This window comes from Chiloscyllium punctatum, chromosome 13 (assembly GCF_047496795.1).
Source record: "Chiloscyllium punctatum isolate Juve2018m chromosome 13, sChiPun1.3, whole genome shotgun sequence".
Taxonomy (NCBI): Eukaryota; Metazoa; Chordata; class Chondrichthyes; order Orectolobiformes; family Hemiscylliidae; genus Chiloscyllium; species Chiloscyllium punctatum.
In genome coordinates this window covers 22,177,085-22,197,136 of record NC_092751.1, presented here as the reverse complement: position 1 = coordinate 22,197,136, position 20,052 = coordinate 22,177,085, and positions in this window count along the sequence as shown.

Sequence of the window (20,052 nt, the reverse complement as noted above, 5' to 3'; positions counted from 1 at the left end):
GGTTGAGGGGTGACATTAGAATAATTTACAAAATCAGGGGAGACTTGGCAGGGTGAAAAGCCGAGGTCTTTTCCACAGGATAGCTAAAGTAACTCATAGAGCCATAGGTTTATGTTGGAAGAGGGAAGATTTAAAAGGGACGAAGAAGGAACTGTTATTTGCACAGAGGGTGACGTGTTTATGGAATGAGCTGCCAGAGGAAGACTGGCAGATGCAAGTACACCTCCAACATTTAATAGACATTTGGACCATTTGAATATGTGAATGGGGACCGTTTAGAGGCATATGGGCCAAATGCAAGAAGATGGGAATAGTTTAGTTTGGAAAACCTGGCCGGCATGGACAAGTTGGACCAAAGATTGTGTTTGTATATGATAAGGCTGTATGAATATAGAAAGCGAAGAAAAGGGAAGAAAAGATGTGATATAAGTAAATTGGCAACAAATATAAAAATAAGCAGCACAAGCTTTTCCATGTATGTAAGAAGAGTTAAAGAGGTGTGTGTGTGTATGATCTTTGATAAAAAGGAAGCCAGGAAAGTATATTGAGGATATTTTGAGGGTGTGACTGGGGAACTGGATACAGGGAACAGACAGATAATTTACACCTGTATTTTAGATCATTCCTCACAGGTAGAGGAGCTGTAAATATTTCAATGGCATAAGCAAAATGGTAAGAGCAGGGAAAATATTGAGCTGTCTCTAACATGAGGAACAAGACAATTCTCAAACTGATAAGACCAAGGGTAAACAGATCATCAGCAATTCATAGCTGGTTTTAAAAGAAGTGGTCACAGAGTGGCTGGTGGCTCTGTGTTAAATATTCCATAGCTCTCTGGATTAAAGGAGTGATCCAGTGAAACTGGAGACCCTCCAATGTGGTGCCTGTCGTCAAGAAACGAGCGAGACTGAAAGCAGGAAACACCTAGCCTAACCATTATTGCTGGGAATCTGTGAGAGTCTGTTATTAAGGAAGGAAATGCAGAGCATTAAGAAAAGCTTCACACAGAGTCAGCATGGTCTTGTTAAAGGAGAACTACATTTTGCCTGGAAAATATTGCAAAATTTTTCTGGAATTCCATGAGAATGTAACAAGTGGACTTGATAAAGGGGGACTGGTAGACATGAGGCTTTCTTGAGATTTTCCACAAGGTATCACAAAGTTAAGGGTCTTATACAAGACAGAAGCTCATACTCTAACGGGTAATGCATTAGCATGGGATGGCATTTGGGAAACACTTACAAATCGGAGAGTCATGATTCATCGATGTTTATGAAAAAAAATGTATCTACTGGAGTACCACAAATATCAGTCCGACGGCAAGAGCTGCTTACAACAGCTGCACTCAGCTCCTGAGGACGGGAGCTGAGTACAATATACATTCGAATTTGAGGATGACACTGACAACCAAAAGGCAGGCTGTTATTAAATGGAGGGGACTCCCAAAAAAGGAGCAGTACAACGGATTGGACTGTTCCTGTATATGAAACATTACATCAGCAAGCTGATACAGAAATGTTGGTTCATTTGACTGGTTCCTGGAATGAAAGGTTTGAATTATTGAATACATCAAAAATGCTGAGGTGATTAATCATTGTGGTTTAAATGAATGAGAGTGTCATTACTGAAACGGATAAGATACAGAGGGGGCTTGACAAGGTCGTTGTTGAGAATGTGGTTCCACACCAGAGCAGAGTCTCGAAGTCAGATATGTAGATACAGAATAAGGAATATCGATTTCAAACTGAGATGTAAAGAAATGTCTTCTTTCAGAATGTAGTGAATGGCTGGAATTTCCTAACCCCGAGAGATATGGAGGTTGTGTCACTGATTATATTTACAGACGGATGGATTGGTTTGTGACATTTCAGCGAGTTGAGGGATGCAAGGGGTTAGCAGAAAAGTGGAGTTGAGCCGTGGAGTAGATCAGCCATGTTCTTATTGAATGAGCGCAGGTTCCTATTTCTTACGTTCTTCTTTATGTTTTTGGAAAATACTTGATTATTTTCCTGGAAGTCATGATGTAAAATGTTGCATTCAGAGACGGCAGAGGGTTTGTCTGAGTTGACCTTGTGTGGGGCATGGGGGCGGTATTCAATGCGAATCTGGGCCTGTAACATGACCTACATCAGGAGCAGAAGTGACAGAGAGGGGAAGCCTGAAAAGAGGGATTGGGGAAGGGGAGTCACTGCCTGACCCAGCCTGGATTTTCCGATACATTTGCCAAACAACACCAAACCATCGGAGTGGCCTCAATCTGCTCCTGCACAGCAGGACCGAAGGGCTGAATGGAATGGACACGACTGGGCCATTCGGAACTTTGACACTATTCCACCAGTCAATAAGGTCATGGTTCTTTTCATTGTGTTCCCAGCTGCACTTTTCTCTGATTTCACAATGCTCCCTGACTCACCTGTCTATGGAAAATCAGACAAAGTCATCCTCTATATAATATAAAGATTCAGCCCTCACAATCTTCTGGGCAAGGAAATTCCCACTTGATTGAATTCCCACTTTGTGAATTTCTCCTCAGTCCGGTTCTGACTGAGGTTGGAGGGTGTCACTGTTTCCATTTCTAGTCCCACTCTTCCACTGCTCACAACAAATTTTAAATGTAACCAGGTTGGCGATATGGCCGATGATAAAGGTCTAATACTGGGTCAAGTTCAGTTATCAGAACAAGCCAGTTGGATTTCTTTAGTCAGCCACAAGTAATTAACAGAGCTAACTGAGGTGTATGATGGATATGTGGTTTGCACTGTGGCCGCACATCACCAAGGAGCTGGTTTCAATTCCAACCTCAGGTGAGTTTGAACATTCCCCACGCATCTCTGTGGGTTCCCTCCCAATGCTCCAGTTTCCTCCCAGAGTACAAAGATGTGCAGCTTAGGGTGGATTTGCCATGCTCGATTGCCCATTGTTGAGAGAGCGTCCCCTTCATGGTACCCTTGTCAGTGTGGGAAACTTAACCTGCGCTGCTGGCCTCCCTCTACATCACAAACCAGCCGTCCAGCCAACTGATTGGGAGACAGTGTAACTGTTACAGACAGAAACAGGCACAGGCAAAGGGTAAGAGAAACTTTCATAACAAGGAAAATGGTACAATTCAGATAACGGTCAAGATTACAGCTTAGGATAAAATGTTCTCTGCACAAAATTGTATTTCATAATGTGACAAGTGTTGAGAAGCAGTGTTTGGCTGAATACAATAAAGTGAGATAAAGTGAAATAGCCAGAATTACTAACTGCGATTAGATATAATATAAGTGTATATTTTTGCACCCAGGGGGTTGAATGACTGAAAGTTCCTATACCTGACAATGGGAATTCTTTGGAACACTATCTGGAAAATTCCATATTCAAAGTGTGTGTGTGTGTGTGAGAGAGAGAGAGAGAGAGAGAGAGAGAGAGAGAGAGAGAGCACAGATATTGCACTGAGCTGGGTGGTGAGCTCAGACCATGCTCGGTGGGGCTGGTGATGAGGCCTCCTCTGAGAAGAGAATGGACCCCCCATACTAGCCCATCCACTAGAACCTCTGTGCCTCTGATGAAAAACCGTGGTGTTAGCTCCCCGAACCTGCCATGCTCGGGGTCAACTGTGCAGGGTGGCTTCAAACTGAGGAAGCACAACAGTGTGCCCATTGGCCTTTTAAAGATGGCACCAGTGTCAGTGATCATAGAATAGCCAGGGGCATCAGTGCGATGGTGAGTCCCTCCAGCCATGTTGGGTTGAAGAATTGGGGTGGCATTGAATGCGAGGAAGGCGATGAGATTGAGTGGGTAGTTAATGTGGTGAGTTCGATAAGATAGCGCCATGAAACTAGTTCAGTCTCGAACAGATAATCCCTTTGTCACACTCAATAAAAATGTCACTGAGACAAACTATTATTAGATTCAGCCCAATGAGTCGAAGATTCTGCTGACCCCACACCCAGTTACAAAGTTGCAGAACAAATGTTCATCTAAAACTCTCCCTCATCTTTATTGACGCCAATATCCCCTTCACCTATCATCCTGGGAATACTGGCTCATGTTGTAGGATGCTGTTAAGATGCCTTCATTTCAGCATTCTGAAACCTGTGATCTGACATGAATTTGTCTCTCAATCTCCCTTTCGCTTTTCCCCCCAAAATCTTTTTTATTGTTGGTAGTTAAACTGATTTCTCCGCCATCTCTCTCTGGCATGAACTAGGGAATACGGACTAGGCAATAAGGACTCTGTATCAGAGTGATCATGTCACTAGACGGGTAATTCAGAGGTATTGGGCTGTGACTCCAAGGCAGTGTTTAACATCCTGCCACAGCGGATGTCAGAGCTTAAATTCGAATGACAAAAATTGGAATAATTTCACTCATGGAAACCAGAAGCCGTTAAGATTTATTTTTATTATTTTGCTGATAGTCTTTGTTAAAGAAACTTAACATTATTACCCAATCTGAGTTCAGTGTGACTTCAGACTAACAGCAACATTGTTGGCTCCATTTTGTCTTGACAAATGGCCGCGTGGTCAAGGACAATTAGTGATGGACAACAAATGCTGCCCTTGCCGGGGTTGCTGGCATCACGTGAAACAACATTAAAGGTGAAATAAATCAAAGAATGGTGGGTTCTAAAGATCGAAAATAAAATTCTCCAGAGTCTGAAAGTGTTAGAGAATCTCGCAGGTATGGCAGCCTCTGCCAGGAGAAATGCAGGTAATGTTTTGACCCTGCTTCACAACTGAAAGCAAACTGGGAAATAATATCATTTATCCTGGTATCATGGATGTTTGTGTTGGAGAGAGAGGTGGGGGCTAGGTTTAAATTGAATGGATTGTGAAATGGCCAGAAAAAGAGAGGAAAAGAAATGAAAAGTAAGCAAAGGGATTGCTGATGATGAACTGAAAGGAAAAAAAAGGCAAGTTATTCTCACATTACTCCATTTCCCATATTCCTGAATGCCGCGTCCGTTTAGATATGTCCCTGTTTAAAGTGAATTAGGTTCCCTTATCTCTCTTCTCCGAGTGCGATGATCGAATCCATTAGCAATACTGGTGCTGCCCTTATAATTGCTGAGATATAGAGGAAGTTAATGCTACATTGTCAACTGCTTCTTTGGAGAGAGAACCTCTTACTGTGGGACTATGCAGAGATGCAACGGCTGTCTCATCTAGGAAGAGAAACTCAGGAGTGGAAATAGTTTTCAACACTGAGCGCGTGCACGTTCCATGTGGGGAATTGACTTGTTCCTGTCATTGGAAAATCAATGGAGTTTCTGTGGATGCTTATCTCGGGTTTGTATTGTCAGCTGCTGGGTCTGGTGACCCCACTCTGTACACTGCATTTACAGAGTGTCTGGGTCCATGGTAAACAAATGGAGATGAGGCTCCACGGAAGGAAAGCTCTATAAATAGGGAGGTGCAGGACAGTACATTATCTTTCCTGGGAATTCCCGGGACATTTGTCTAAGTGGAATACAGGGTTAATAGTAGGGTTCTTAGTCAGGTGGAGGAACAGAGGGATCTTGGGGTCTATGTACATAGATCTTTGAAAGTTGCCACTCAGGTGGATTGAGTTTTTAAGAAGGCCTATGGTGTATTATCCTTCGTTAGCAGAGGGATTGAATTCAAAAGTCGTGAAGTGATGTTGCAGCAGTACAGGACTTTGGTTAGGCCACAGTTGGAGTACTGTGTGCAGTTCTGGTCGCCTCACTTTAGGAAAGATGTGGAAGCTTTGGAGAGGGTGCAGAGAAGATTTACCAGGATGTTGCCTGGAATGGAGAATAGGTCGTACGAGGATAGGTTGAGAGTTCTCAGCCTTTTCTCGTTGGAACGGCGAAGGATGAGGGGTGACTTGATAGAGGTTTATAAGATGATCAGAGGAATAGATAGAGTAGACAGTCAGAAACTTTTTCCCCGGGTACAACAGAGTGTTACGAGGGGACATAAATTTAAGGTGAAGCGTGGAAGGTATAGGGGAGATGTCAGGGGTGGGTTCTTTACCCAGAGAGTGGTGGGGGCATGGAATGCGCTGCCCGTGGGAGTGGTATAGTCAGAATCATTGGCGACCTTTAAGCGGCATTTGGATAGGTACATGGATGGGTGCTTAATCTAGGATAGAAGTTCGACACAACATCGTGGGCCGAAGGGCCTGTTCTGTGCTGTATTGTTCTTTGTTCTATGTTCTATGTTCTATGTTCTCAGCTGGACCAAGTGTCAGGTATGAAACCAGTTTGTTTCAAAATTGAGGTGTTCACGGAGCTGTGTCCCCTCCTTCAATATACTGTGTAGCCTCACACCAGTGACAGGACTGTGTTAATGCTCACCATAAATTAAACTGGATTAATTCTGGAACTTTCCAGGCAGGAGTGAGTAACATATCCACCATCACCGGAGTGCAGTCCTCCGATATATTCACTGGCTGACAGAACCCATCTGTCCGCTGAGAGTAATATATTGTGTCCATCTCCCTGAGGAAGATACTAAAAGAAACTTCCAGAAATATAAGGGAACAGAGTGACTGGTAAAAATGAGGAACAGCAGGAAATTAGAATTAATAAAAGGTACGTCTTTCAAAATCTCATTGAATTTAAGGTTGGTATGTTGCTGCATCTGATGAGCTACATCCCAGAGTATTGAGGAGATGAAAACAGTGCTAGTGAAAGAATTACTGATTATTCTTCTAAGCTGGTTAGATTCTGGAAAGTATCCTCCAGACATGAAAGCAGCTATTGTAAACCTAAATATTTAAAACAGGACGGAGAGTGCAACAGCAAACTAAACAATGGTTAGCTTGATGTAAGCTGTGAGAAAAACATTGGAACCTTTTGTGAGGAATGTGACAACTAGACACTTGGAAAATAATGACATGATTCAGTAGAGTCAATCGAGATTCAGGAAGGGGAAATGATCTTGATCTTTGATAAACCTGCTGGATTTTGTGGAGATTGTCCGTTGTGGCATCAACAATTGAGAACCAGTGGGAATGAAGTATTTGAATTTTCAGTAGATGTTTGACATGGTTGAATACAGATGAGTGGGGAATGTTAGAGTCCATGGTAGGTAGGGGTGGAATACACCGAATGTATTAAAAGTTGGATAGCCGAGAGAAGGAAGAGAGTAATGTAATTATCTGGAGTGAAGGCTTTGGTGTATCAGAAGGATCAGTGTTTGGGCAATGGCTCTTCGCAAGATATAAAGTATTTCAGATATGAACAACAAATATCATCATTCACATTTATGTTCATTAAATAGTGAGAGGTTGTGAAGTGCTGTTGTTGAAACAGACCTGGATGTGCTTGGTCATAAGTCACAAACAGAATTATTACGCAGCAGGAAGTAAATGATATGTGGCTCATCATGCAAAATGACTAAAGTACCAGAGTAAATGTATTTTTCCCAAAAATAGTGTTTTGTTGAGAGACTGTGAGGTGTATTGTGTACAGGTTGAATCAACTTTATAAATAATGATCTTATCAGCGATTCAGTCCAGACTAAACCCTGGCATGATGCTACCATGAGGAGAAATTCAGAACCTTGTGCTTAATAAAGTGTGTTAAGGTGTTTGTGAGTTTATATTTTAAAAAATGATGAAGCACATTGAGAGTTGAAAATACAAAATTGCCTTACAAGATCAATTAAAGGAATGCCCAGGCAAATTCACATTTCCTATGTATTGGAGTGCAAATATATCCACTGTAAATATATTGTTGGATGCGTGTTCCAGTCGAGGAGAGATCTGCACGGTAACAGCATGTAGATTATGGTTTTTGAGGGTTGTGGTGGTGGGCGGTTCAGCCAGTTACAGTGTTGAAAACGGACAACGCAGCAGAATCATCTAGCCTCGATAAGAAAACATGCATCTTTCTCCCTCACTACTAACTTCACGAGAGCAATGGGTGATGGGAGATGTGATCAATAGCCAGCGGTGCCAACATTCAATCCAGTCCAGTAGTTTTTATGAACTGAAGGAACCGTACTGAAAGGCTTTAAATGAAGCTGTTTGTTCAGTGACTGTGATTGATGCCAGTCTCCATGGATCCTGATGTGTCACTGGATGTTTTCCGTCTCCTATTAGTAAGGGGCCTCTTGCAATGGTTTATGCCATTGTAGCTACAGATGCATCAACTCCAACGCTCAAAGGGACACAGCTGCAGAGACACAAAAAGGAGATTTAAACATCTGAGAATAGTCTGGAATGATCCATTAATGGATCAGAATCTGAGAACATTAGACTGAAATGCTGCAACAATGGACAGGAGTTTATCCTCGGGTTTTGCCTACTTTTCCTCGTCTTGGTCAACATTACCATATCGGATATGGGGTGAACTGATGATTATCCAGGCGGGTTATAATCCTATCCTCGCAATTGTTGGTGTTCCTGGTAAGTTTCTTATCTCTATCCATTTATTAATCTCTTCAACCATGGCGAACTTCTTTGCTATTTCTGTTATCTATATTTGTCAAAGACGAAAACTATTGTCTTTAGTTTCAAATGCAAATTCCATTAAGTACCCACAAATTTCAGAACCACCCACACCCCCGCCCTCACAAACATCTGAGAACAAGACTGTTCACAATACCGAAGTATCTATCATCCCTGAATTCATTTATGTCTCGGTATTCTGTCCATCACCAAACCAACCCACTACCAGCTCGATTATATGCCCAGTCACCATCTTGGCTTCAATGCTGACGCTTCATTATCTATTATCTAGGCCTCGATAAAATACAGACGTTATGGTTCCACCTCTCTTCTGAGTACTCTTTGAGTTGCAAATATTTCGATCACATCTTTGTTCTTGTCTCTAAAATAACTTAATGACAGGAACACCCTCTCAGAGCAGTAATGTCCGAAGAAATGTAATTCAGATGCACAGGTTATAACACAGAAAGACACTGTTCCACATCCTACCACAGACGATGTCAGAAAGTAAATACACAAGACAGGAATTGGGAAAAAAAGCAAGTTTTACTAATAACAACCATTACATCTCCAGCATTTACGTTTATCCATTTCAGTGATGTCCTTTGGTAATTAGATCTTGTGTTACTCGCTGGTCTGACTTAAGATTGATGTGAGACCCACAGCAATGTGCTTGGAATGTACTGCCTGAAAGAATGACCTCGCAGTAAATGACATTTGGTTAGGTCAACAAATGCTGCCCCTGTCAGCAATACAGACATTCCAAATAATAACAAAATTAAAGGTTATATAAAGCAAAGAATGATGCAACAGATCAGAAAAAATAAAGAACGAGAAAGTGCCAGACAAACTGAGCAGATTTGGCAGCGCCCTCGTGTCGAAAGAAAAATAGAATTGGCAATTCGATTCATACATCAGAACTGAACACAGTTGGGAAATAGTGTGATTGATGTTGGTGACACCGACATCTATTATGAAGGGGAGAAGGATTGAGTTGAATAAATGGAAAAGGAGAGAGATAGAGAGAAAGAAACAAACAAATGGATTGTTGATGGTCAGCTGTGCTGGAAATAAAAACTGAAATTAAACATTACCTATGTTTTACCTGTTACCATATTATTGATAATCATGACCATTTAAGGTATATGTCAAAATCCCTGTTTAAAGTTATTTATGTCTGTTGTTCTCTCTTCCCTGAGTGTGATCATTGTCTTTTATTCAGTAATGTGGTGCTGGGCCAGTATTTAATTCCCTTTCCCCATTGTCCTTGAGAAGGTGTTGGTGAGCTGCCTTCCTGACCCACTGCAGTCTGTGGGCTGTAAGTAGTCAGTGCTGAGGTCCATGCGGTTTCTTTTCTTTGAGGCTTTGAAGTGGCTGATATAACTGAGTGACTGGCTTGGCTATTTCAAACTGCAACTGAGAGTTAACCACATTACTGTGGAGTTACATGTAAGCCCGACCAGCTGAAGATGGTAGATTTCCTTTCCTGAAGGGCATGAGGGTGCAAGGTAGGACAATCGACATTGGTTTCATTGTTTCATTTGATTCTTAATTCCTGATATTTTATTGAATTTAATTTCCAACATTTGCCATTGTGGGATTCGGATCCAGTGTCTAGGGCATTACCTGATTCCCTGGATTAATATTCGGAAATAATTCAGCTCGCCCATCGCCTCCTCAGCATCACCAATCAACTCGAATGGAAACAGTGATGTTGTTGTTGGTGTGACTTTGCTTCATAAGGCAAACAAATGATTGGCAAAAAATGCCATCCTTCTCATTTTGTATTTATGAGAAGGCGAGATGATGGGAAGTGCTCTTGGTGAAAAGGAGCTGGATGGCCTTGATCATGAGGCACTAACAGAATTCATGCAGAGCAGTCGGGTACTGGCAGGTGCGTCTACATTGGGTTGAGATATCTGGTCGGCACGGACAGGTCCGACCGAAGGATCTGTTTCCATGCTGTGCATCTCTATAACTCTATGACTCAGCAAGTAATCAGCACAACAACTGAGTCGTATCGTTCATTACAAAATCATTAAAGAATAAGAGTGAAGACACCGTCCTGCAGTTGTGGAGTATACTTGAGACAGTATTTTCTTTCATTTATACTCAATGATCTCCTTGCTACAGAGAGACGGTGTAATGGAGTTTACCTAGACTAATCCCTGCAGTGATGGTATCGGGAGGAGAGTGTGAAGGAATTTGGCTGCCCTTTCCTTAACTCTCACCGTTAGCTCAAGATGTTTCATTTGCAACTGGATTCTTGCCATCTCTGATTCTGTTGGTTTCTCCAGCAAGTTTAATTGACGAGATACCGCTGTAATTATCTCTCCTTTCCTCACAGAAGCAGTCAGTTCCAATTCCAGCTTCTCTGCTGATTCCTGCAACTTGGTCTTATTCATTTTTCGTAAAATTTCCAAAGTCACTGCATGCACACCCAAAAAACGTTTGGCGACTGAAATAGCCATTACTATTCTAAGTTTTCTCAACCCAATCAAACTAATATCCAAAATGAAACATTTGACTTTCGATAAAATACAGAAGAGGGGGAAAAAAGAAAGCAGCAGAACAGAGAGTAAAAAGAAAGAATGGCAAAAGAGAGAGCAATAGGGGAGAGAGAAAGAGAGAACTTTTGAAGAACAAAAACTGACAATTAAAAAGAAAAGTCCCTTTAAAAGGATGGAGATAACGGCTGAGGGTGTGCATACTAAGGAAGAGAGTGAGGATGAACAAGCCCCTGGTAGTCAGAAGCCTAGTGAGAATTTGTTTGAGTATGTTCAAGCATCGCCTCAATTTGATGAGAAGAATGTGATGCCCTTTTCATCTCATTTGAAAAGTTGGCTCAACAAATGCAGTGGCCAGAGGCTATGTGGATTTTGTTGATCCAAACAAAACTTGTAGGTAGAACTGGTGAGGTATTCACATCCCTATCAGAGGATGTATCTGGGGAGTATAAGGAGGTTAAAAAAAACATTTTGTCTGCATAGGCAACATTTCAGGAATTTAATGAGGAATCCTGGTGAAACCTACACTGACTTTGTTACGATCAAACAGACTAATTTCGATAGTTGGATAAGAGCTTTAAAATCCAAGCAAAGCTATGATGCCCTTAAAGAGGTTAGCACTTGGAGGAATTCAAAATTTAACTGCCTGAAGTAGTGCAAACTCAGGTGGAAGAGCAGAGAGTGTAAGCAGCAAGGTTAGCTACTTAAATGGCTGATGATTAGGAACTGGTCCATAAACTTGGTTTGGCTTCCAGAACCAGTTCTGGTCTCTGAGGGACGGAAATTGGAGCAAAGAGATATCCTCACGTGCAAAGGGAAAGGTAGATCACAGTGTAGATCATAAGGATAATTTACCACAGTAATAAAGAAAACCTTGAGGGGGACAAAGAAGTTAAAAACCTGTCGTGATTTCATTGTAAAAAAGAGGGTCACACAAAATCACAGTGTTGATGGGCTGGGAGAAAACCAGATGTAGGATAACCAAACAAGCCTGGAAGTTTTGTTGGACTCGTAACAAAAAGCATAAGGGAAAGAAGGCAACTGCCTCAGAGTATACAAGATGATCAGTGGACGTGCCAAATCTGCAAACAAAACTTACATGAAAGGGTAAAGTTTATACACATAGGCCAGGATTAATTGGTAAGAAGGTTTCAATATTAATTGACACAGGATCTTTTCAGTCTGTAATGCTGAGGGGTGAGGCTTTATGCACTCTTGAGAGACTATTTCCAGAAAATGTGCTGGTAACAGGAATTCATAGTGAGGAAAAAAGTGCTCAGTTATGTAAAGTGAGGCTAGAGTGTCCAGAGAAGTTTGGAGCATGTGTGGTAGGTGTACCAGACCCCTAACTTTCAGCTCTAGGAATGAAATTTGTCCTTGCAAATAATATAGCTGCTTCACTGGTAGGCGTGCTGCCTACTCTAGTTGAAAAGCCAGTGGAGATGCAGGCAACCGAAACCTGGAGAATATGTCTCCAGGAATTTCCCCTGATTGCATCACCAGAAGATCACAGAAGCACAGGTTTAAGCAGGATAAAGGCACAGATAACGAAGCTGACGTAGAGTTATCCGAAAGTTTCTTTTTGATTAGATAAGTGGAAAACAGACGGAGCGAGTAGGAAAACATGAACACATTTTTAGCTCTGCTAAGCTGATTGAATTACAGCAGGAAGATAAGGAGTTACAGAAGTTATATGAAAAGATATTTAGCAAGAAAGAGAATGAATGCATTCCTGTGTGTTATGACTGAACAAATGATGTTTTAATGCAGATATGGAGATCAGCACACATTGAAGCAGATCAGACGTGGACAGAAATTCATCAAATTGTTTTGTCTGTTGGGTATAGAAACGGAGTGCTGCGAGTGGCACATGAGCTACAACTTGGAGATCATTTCGGGGTGAGGACATTTCAGGCCGAAATACAAAGATATTTTCACTGGCCTGGACTTCACAAAGATGTAGTTGAATATTGCCAAATGTCTCAAACATGTCACATACGCAGTAATAAAACCTGCAACTTTAATACCTATTCCAAATTTGAGGAACCTTTCACAAGAGTCTTGATAGATTGTGTAGGTTCCCTATCGCAAAGACTAAGTGGGAATAAGTATTTCTTAACAATAATGGATGTGTCAACTAGATTTCCAGAGGCAGACCCATTATGCAGCATCACAGCTAAAAGAATTGAAGAAAAAAATACTTATTTTTTACGTAGGTACGGATTACCAAGAGATCCAGATAGATCAAACCTCACATCCGAACTATTCAAGCAGGTGATCGATAACTTGGGAATAAAGCAATTCAAATCTGCTACGTAGTATTCGGAATCACAGTGAACATGAGCGAGATGGCATCAAACAGTGAAGACCATGTTGAGGGTTTATGGTCAGGAGAATCCAGATGATTGCGATAAGGAAATTACTTTTGAACTATTTGTGATCAGAGACGCACAGAATGAATCGACCAAATTCAGACTACTTGAATTAATTTTTGAGCATGAAGTAAAAGGACTGTTAACATTGGTTAAGGAGAAATTGATAAGGCAGAATTCAGAGACCACTCATTTGGACAATGTGTCAAATTTTATGGAACGATTAAATAGAGCTGAGGAGTTGTGCAGACAGCATTTAAAAGTATCGCAGCATACAATGAAACAGGAAGTGGATCAGAAATCACAAATTGGCAATTTTGCAATTGGGAATAAGGTATTGGTGTTATTTCCAGTAACAGTTCAGCCTTTAGAAGCAAGTTTTAGTGTACCATATCAAATTGGGAAGAAATTGAATGAGGTGAACTACTTGGTACGGACTCCAGACAGGAAGAAATCTCACGGAGTGTGTCATGTGAATATGCTCAACAGGTATTTCGATAGGGAAGGAAAGCAAGAGGAGAAGGTATCAATGATTACAGCACAGAAGGAAGACCCACGTTTAGAGGATTCTGAATTGGACATTCCTAATATCAAATTGAATAATGAGAAAGTTGCCTAAAATTGGGATAAATTATTGAGTTACCTTCCACAAGAAAAGCATAGTGACCTGAAAGAGTTATTACGGTATCTTGGAGAGATATACGGAAATAAACTGGGAAGTACGAACATATTGTGCATGATGTAGACACAGGAGATGCTGTTCTGATTAAATAACATCCTTAAAGGCATTATCCTCTAGAGTTGGCACAGGTTCAGAAGGAAATAGAGCACACGCTCCAAGATGGCATAATCAAAATGAGTTTCTGTGCATGGAGCTCATGTATAGTCATGGCGCCAAAGCCAGATGTTACCCAGTGGACAGGTACGGACTATCACAAACTCAACTTCGTTACAAAGACTGATGCATATCCAATTCCATGTTTGGAGAACTTTGTCGAAAAAGTGGGAGAAGCTACTTACTTTTCTAAGTTGGACTTGCTCAGAGGCTACTGGCAAGGACCTCTGTCAGAGAGAGCAAAGGCAATTTCGGCTTTCATAACACTAAATGGATTGCATCAGTTCAAAGTTGTGGCATTTGATATGTAAAACGATCCAACCACCTTTCAGAGACTTTAATGAGGTTAATTTCGGATTACCCAACTATGTGGTGTACATTGGTCACATGGTAGTTTTTAGTCACTCTTGAAAGGAACATTTACAGCATTTATCGGACTGGTTTGATTGACTTCAGAAGGCAGGCTTGCAGGTAAACCTAGCTAAAAGTGAATTTGAGAAAGCCTAAGTCACGTTCCTGGGTCACGTTATTGGACATGGACCAATGGCCCCATGAGATACAAAAACGAAAGGAGTTGGGTAACGTTCCACACCGTCGACAAAAATAAATATGTAATACTACGGTTCCTGGGCTTGCCTGGATTTTACTGAAAGTTTGTGTCAAACTTTAAGCAGTGTGGCTGCTCCACTCACCGAATTGTCAAGGGCAAGAACTCTCAGTGGACAGAGGACTGTCAAAAAGCATTTTCCAGCGTAAAACCTGTGTTAGACACTGACCCAATATTAGCTACATTAGATTACACGAAGATTTTCAAGGTGGCTTTCGTTGCCAGTGATGTGGGTGTCAGTCCGTTGTTCCTGCAAGAGGACGTTGAGGGAATAGAAAGACCAATCGGGTGTTTTTCTGGGAAGTCGAACATTCATCAACAGAAATGTTCAACGGTGGAGAAAGAGACTTTAAACTTGGTGTTGGCATTACACTATAACTGTGTTTATATTACCAACATTGCATCTGAGACAATAATGTAAACTGATCACAACACATTGACATTTGTGGAAAAAAATTAAAGACAAAAATGCCAGACTGTTTAGATGGAGCTTGTTGTTGCAGCCATTCAATCTGACAATTGTGCATGTGGCAGATCGCGAAAACGTGAAAGCTGATGAGTTACTGAGACTAGAATGAGATACGGAGGTGTTTTGTATGGGTTTGTGCATGTTTGAATGTTTACAATTAGTACAGTATAGCTGTCAGTTTTGAGACTACTAACTGGGTTTGAAGGGTTAAAAATGCAGCCACCTTTTAGCGTTTTTTTTTTAAGTGGGGAGAGATGTAGGAGAAAAAGTGGGAGAAGCTACTTACATTTCTATGTTGGACTTGCTCAGAGGCTACTGGCAAGGACCTCTGTCAGAGAGAGCAAAGGAAATTTCGGCTTTCATAGCACTAAATCGATTCAAAGCAAGTCCCTTTTTGTCGAAAAGTGTTCCTTGGCTCAAGGAGACTCTGGCCTTGTTTTTTTTTAAAGAGGAACAATAAAACGGGGCCAAGCTCCAATCAGAGCTGAAAAATGTGTTGCTGGAAAAGCGCAGCAGGTCAGGCAGCATCCAAGGAGCAGGAGAATTGACGTTTCGGGCATAATCCCTTCCTCACTTTCTCCAAGCTCCTGTCAGTCTGGTTTGGGACAGAGATGAAAAGTACTTTCAGAGGTCTTTTGTTTATATGGAAACAGATGGGTCTTCAGCCCAAACTGGCCATGCTTTCTAAGTGACCAGTATAATCAACGGAGAGTGGTGAGCTATTTTAGCTGAACTAGCTGAGCTGACCAGTTTTCAGTTGAATTTTGAACTGGGAAGTTCAACTGTGAGCTGTGTGGAAACTCTCTCTCTTTTCTGACCTTCAACTTTTCTGACCTTCAACAAGCTCCATCTAAACAGTCTGGCATTTTTGTCTTTAATTTGTTTCCACAAACGTCAATGTTTGTGTTCCATTTATACTGTTTTTTGTATTATTGGGTGTTTGCTTATTGGGACAGTTGTGTGTATTCAGAACAGCATAATTAAGTCTAGCTGAATAGGTTGAATTCTGTCGTGATTTTTTATTCTGTTCTTTGTGTTTCATTGTGTAATTTTATGAATAAAGTTTTGTCTGTTTCAAAATCTAGTAGTCAACCTCCGGTAATTTTCATTGTACACTTATCGAAACAAATTGCAAAGGTATGCTCTGCGCCGCCTGCTTAAAAGTGTCTAACCTAGTCCATAACATCTCGGAGATGGAAAATGCCTCCTTGGAACTTGGCACAAACCATTCACTTTCCCTCCTCATGATCAGCAAACCACGTTAACATAGCACGTGCGTACCATGAGCAATGGAGCCAGGAGGAACAACATGGAGTAGTCTGTCTGTGCAGTCTGTGCCTCATTGGTTTTGTCGTGTTGCAGCAACAATGACATTGTCCTATTTCAGTCTAACAATTTGGAGGGGCTGAATGGCCTCTTCAGTTTATGTGTCAGTGTCTCGAGGGACTGAATGTCTTCCTCCTGGCCCAAGGGAAGAGGTTCAAGGACTTCAGTGGGCAACCCGTGGTTCCTGCCTACCAGCACGTTGTGCTGACCAGACACTATCTTCCTGAGTTATAGGAGACAAACAGAAGGCTGGAAGAACACAGCAAGCCAGGCACCATCACGAGCTGGGAAAGTCAACATTTCAGGTATAACCGTTCTTCAGAACTGGGTTGGGGGGTAGGGGGAGCTGCAGATAAAGAGGGAAGAGAGTGGTTGGCTTGGGGAGATTAGGAGGATGGTCAGTTACGGCTATGTGGACACAAGTAGTTTGTGCAACCTGGTTGGGCGATGGGAGGGATGAATCCGGTTGGGACCTGAAAGGTAGGGTCATTAGGTGGAATGGAAGACCTCCCAGTCACTTTCTATTTCAATTCTCTTTCCCAATCCCTTTCCAACATGGCCATCCTCGGCATCCTCCATTGCCACAATGAACCAAACCATAATCTGGAGGAACAAGATCTCATCTGTTACCTTTGCAGCCTGCACCCCAGGGACTCAACATTGAATTCTTCAATTTCTAATAACCTCCCTTCCAGTCCCTCGACTCCCTTCCCAAGCCCTCCCCTCCATTCCATTCCTCTGAGCAACCTTTGTCCAGCTACCAACTGGATTCAGCCCTTCGATCAACAACTCACTGATTCCTTTATCTGTGTCCACTTATCCACACCTCGCCACTCTGCCTCCTCCTCCCTCACCCGCACTTTATCTATATACCCCCTTACTCCCATCCACAGTCCTCGTGAAGGGTTATATCCAAGGCGTTCACTTCTCAAAGTCTTGATGCTGCCTTGCTTATTCTGTTCTTCCAGCTTCCTGCGAGTGTATTTTAGATTCCAACACCTGTTTTTATTTTAAATTGGCTTCTTGCGTAATAGGCAGGAGTGAGCGAATGCATTGCGCCTCTTGTTATCCAATAGATCTGATGGGCTGAATGGTATTCTTATATTATGGTGAAACTAGTTAGAGTTGCTGAAGGTGTTCCTCTTTCTTTTAACCGTGGAAATGTTTATTGTCCAGCAGTGCTTTTGATTAATATTACCTATACATTCACAGCACAAGCTTGAATGTTGTCCAGATTTGATTCTTCAGTACCTTAGGAGGTGACCCATTGTTCTGAACATTGTATAATCTTGAAAGAATATCCCCACCTCTGATTGCATGAAAGAGGGAAAGACATTGATGAAGTAGTTGATGATGTTTGTGCCAAAGAAGCTACCCTGAGGATTGCCCACAGAGATATCCAGGGACTGGGAGGATTGATGTCCACCAGCCCCATTGTGCTCTGAATGATTCAGCCAGCGGGGAGTTTACAACTGATTCTCATCAAGTTCAATTTTGTTTAGTCTCCTAAACATCTTGCTCAATCAAATACTGCCGTGATATCAGGGCCAGTCACTTTATGCTGTGTTCATATCTTCTATCCATGTCAATGTATATGTGTGGGGAGTGTTTCCTTCTCTCAGGGAGTAGTGATGGTTGGGGCCAGACAGTTAGGGGAGGCTACATCACTGAAATGTTTGGGGGGAGCGAGTGGGTGTCAATGGGTTTTGACCCGTCAGAGAGTCGAGGGCTACAAAGAATTGGGCATTAAAGAGAAATTGCGGCCGAGTGCAAATCAACCCTGACTTACTGAATGGAAGAGCAGGTCTGAGGGGCTATGTGGCCTGGTTATATTCCAGTATACCTGATAGTCCAGTCACTTTGTGGCCTCTTCCATTTCCTGTGTTACTGATTCAATTAGCTGAATAGATTGATCCTGTCGCAGTGCAACTGGATACTGGTGCTGCATGATCTGGTTACAGTTTTATAGGCCCAAGGGGCTTATTGGTCTCCTCCTGTAATTGTACATCAGGCTCCAGGGGCTAAAAAGCCTTACTCTGTTCTGCTGTAACTGAAATCCATATCGACTGAATCTACTGCCAATGGAGAAATTGAGCACAGCAGATGCTAGAGATCAGTGTCGAAAAGTGTGGCACTGGAAATCACGGCAGGTAAGGCAGCATCAGAAGAACAGGAGAATCGATGTTTTGGATGTTCCTGATTAAAGGCTTATGTCCGAAACATAGATTCTTCTGCCCCTCGAATATGTCTGACCAGCTGTGCTTATCCAACACCACATGTTTTAAAATCTACTGCCCCACAGAAATCAATCTTCCTGGTCACATCATCCACTTACTTTAAGAGAATTGTCAGGCACAATCTTCCACACATAAAGCCTCACTTACTATTCCTAATCAAAGCCTGTCTTTCTAAATCCATGTACATCTTATCCCTTAGAACCTTCTCAAGTAACTTACCTACCACGGATATTAAACCTATTGATCTGTAGTTCCAAGGCTTTTTTTTGTTCAGTTCTTCTTGAATAAGGGCACAACATTTGCTATCCTCCAGTCTTCCGGGACATTACCTGTGGTTACTGATGATAAACATTAAAAGCCAGGGTCCTCGCAAATTCGTCTGGAGCCCCTTGAGGTGTTCTTGGATATATCGGGTGAGGATCATGAGATTTATCCACTTTCAAACATTCTAGTACGTCTAAAATCTCCTCAACTATGATATAGATTGGCTCCAAGATATCATCACTAACTTCCTCAAGTTCTTAAGTCAACATGTCTTTTTCCACGGTAAACATAGAGCAGAAATATTCGTTGAGGACTTCACCCATCACTTTTAGTTCCACACATACTTGTCCACATTGGTCTTCGATGGGTCCTATTTTCTTTCCTGTTTTGATTTTTAAAAAATATATTTAAAGTACCTTTTTGGATTCATCCTAATCTTCTCAGCCAAGGCTCTTTCTTGCCCTCTTTTCACCCTACTGATTTCCTTCTGCAGTAAACTCCATTATCTCTTATATACCTCCAGGAATTCCTTTGATCCCAGCTTCCTGGACCTGAGCCACGCCCCAAGTTCGAACATGAACCTGTGGACCAGTTTTATCCCTCTCCATAACTATTTGAACATTAATAGAACATCAGTTAATGGTCAAACATTGCTCCCCCACTGTTAACTCAGTCACCTGTCCTGCCCTATTTCCGAAGGAAATTTCGTGTTTTGTCCCTTCCCGAGTAGAGCTCTCTGTATATTGCTTGAAGAAACTTTCCTGAAGCTTTTATCAGATTCTATCTCATCAAATCCCTTAACGCTCTGGCCGTTCCAGTCTGTATTCGAAAAAATAAAAGCCCCTATTTTGAAAACCCTATTGCTCTTGCAGGTTTCCCCTCTCTCCCTGCATATTCATTACTCTCATTCCTGTTGACTATTTGGGGGCCTATAGCACATCCCCAATCACCTCACGAACACCTTCCTATTTCTTAACTCCACCCACAAAGCCTCACTGGGTGATTCATCAGTTATTTTATTTCTGATTACTG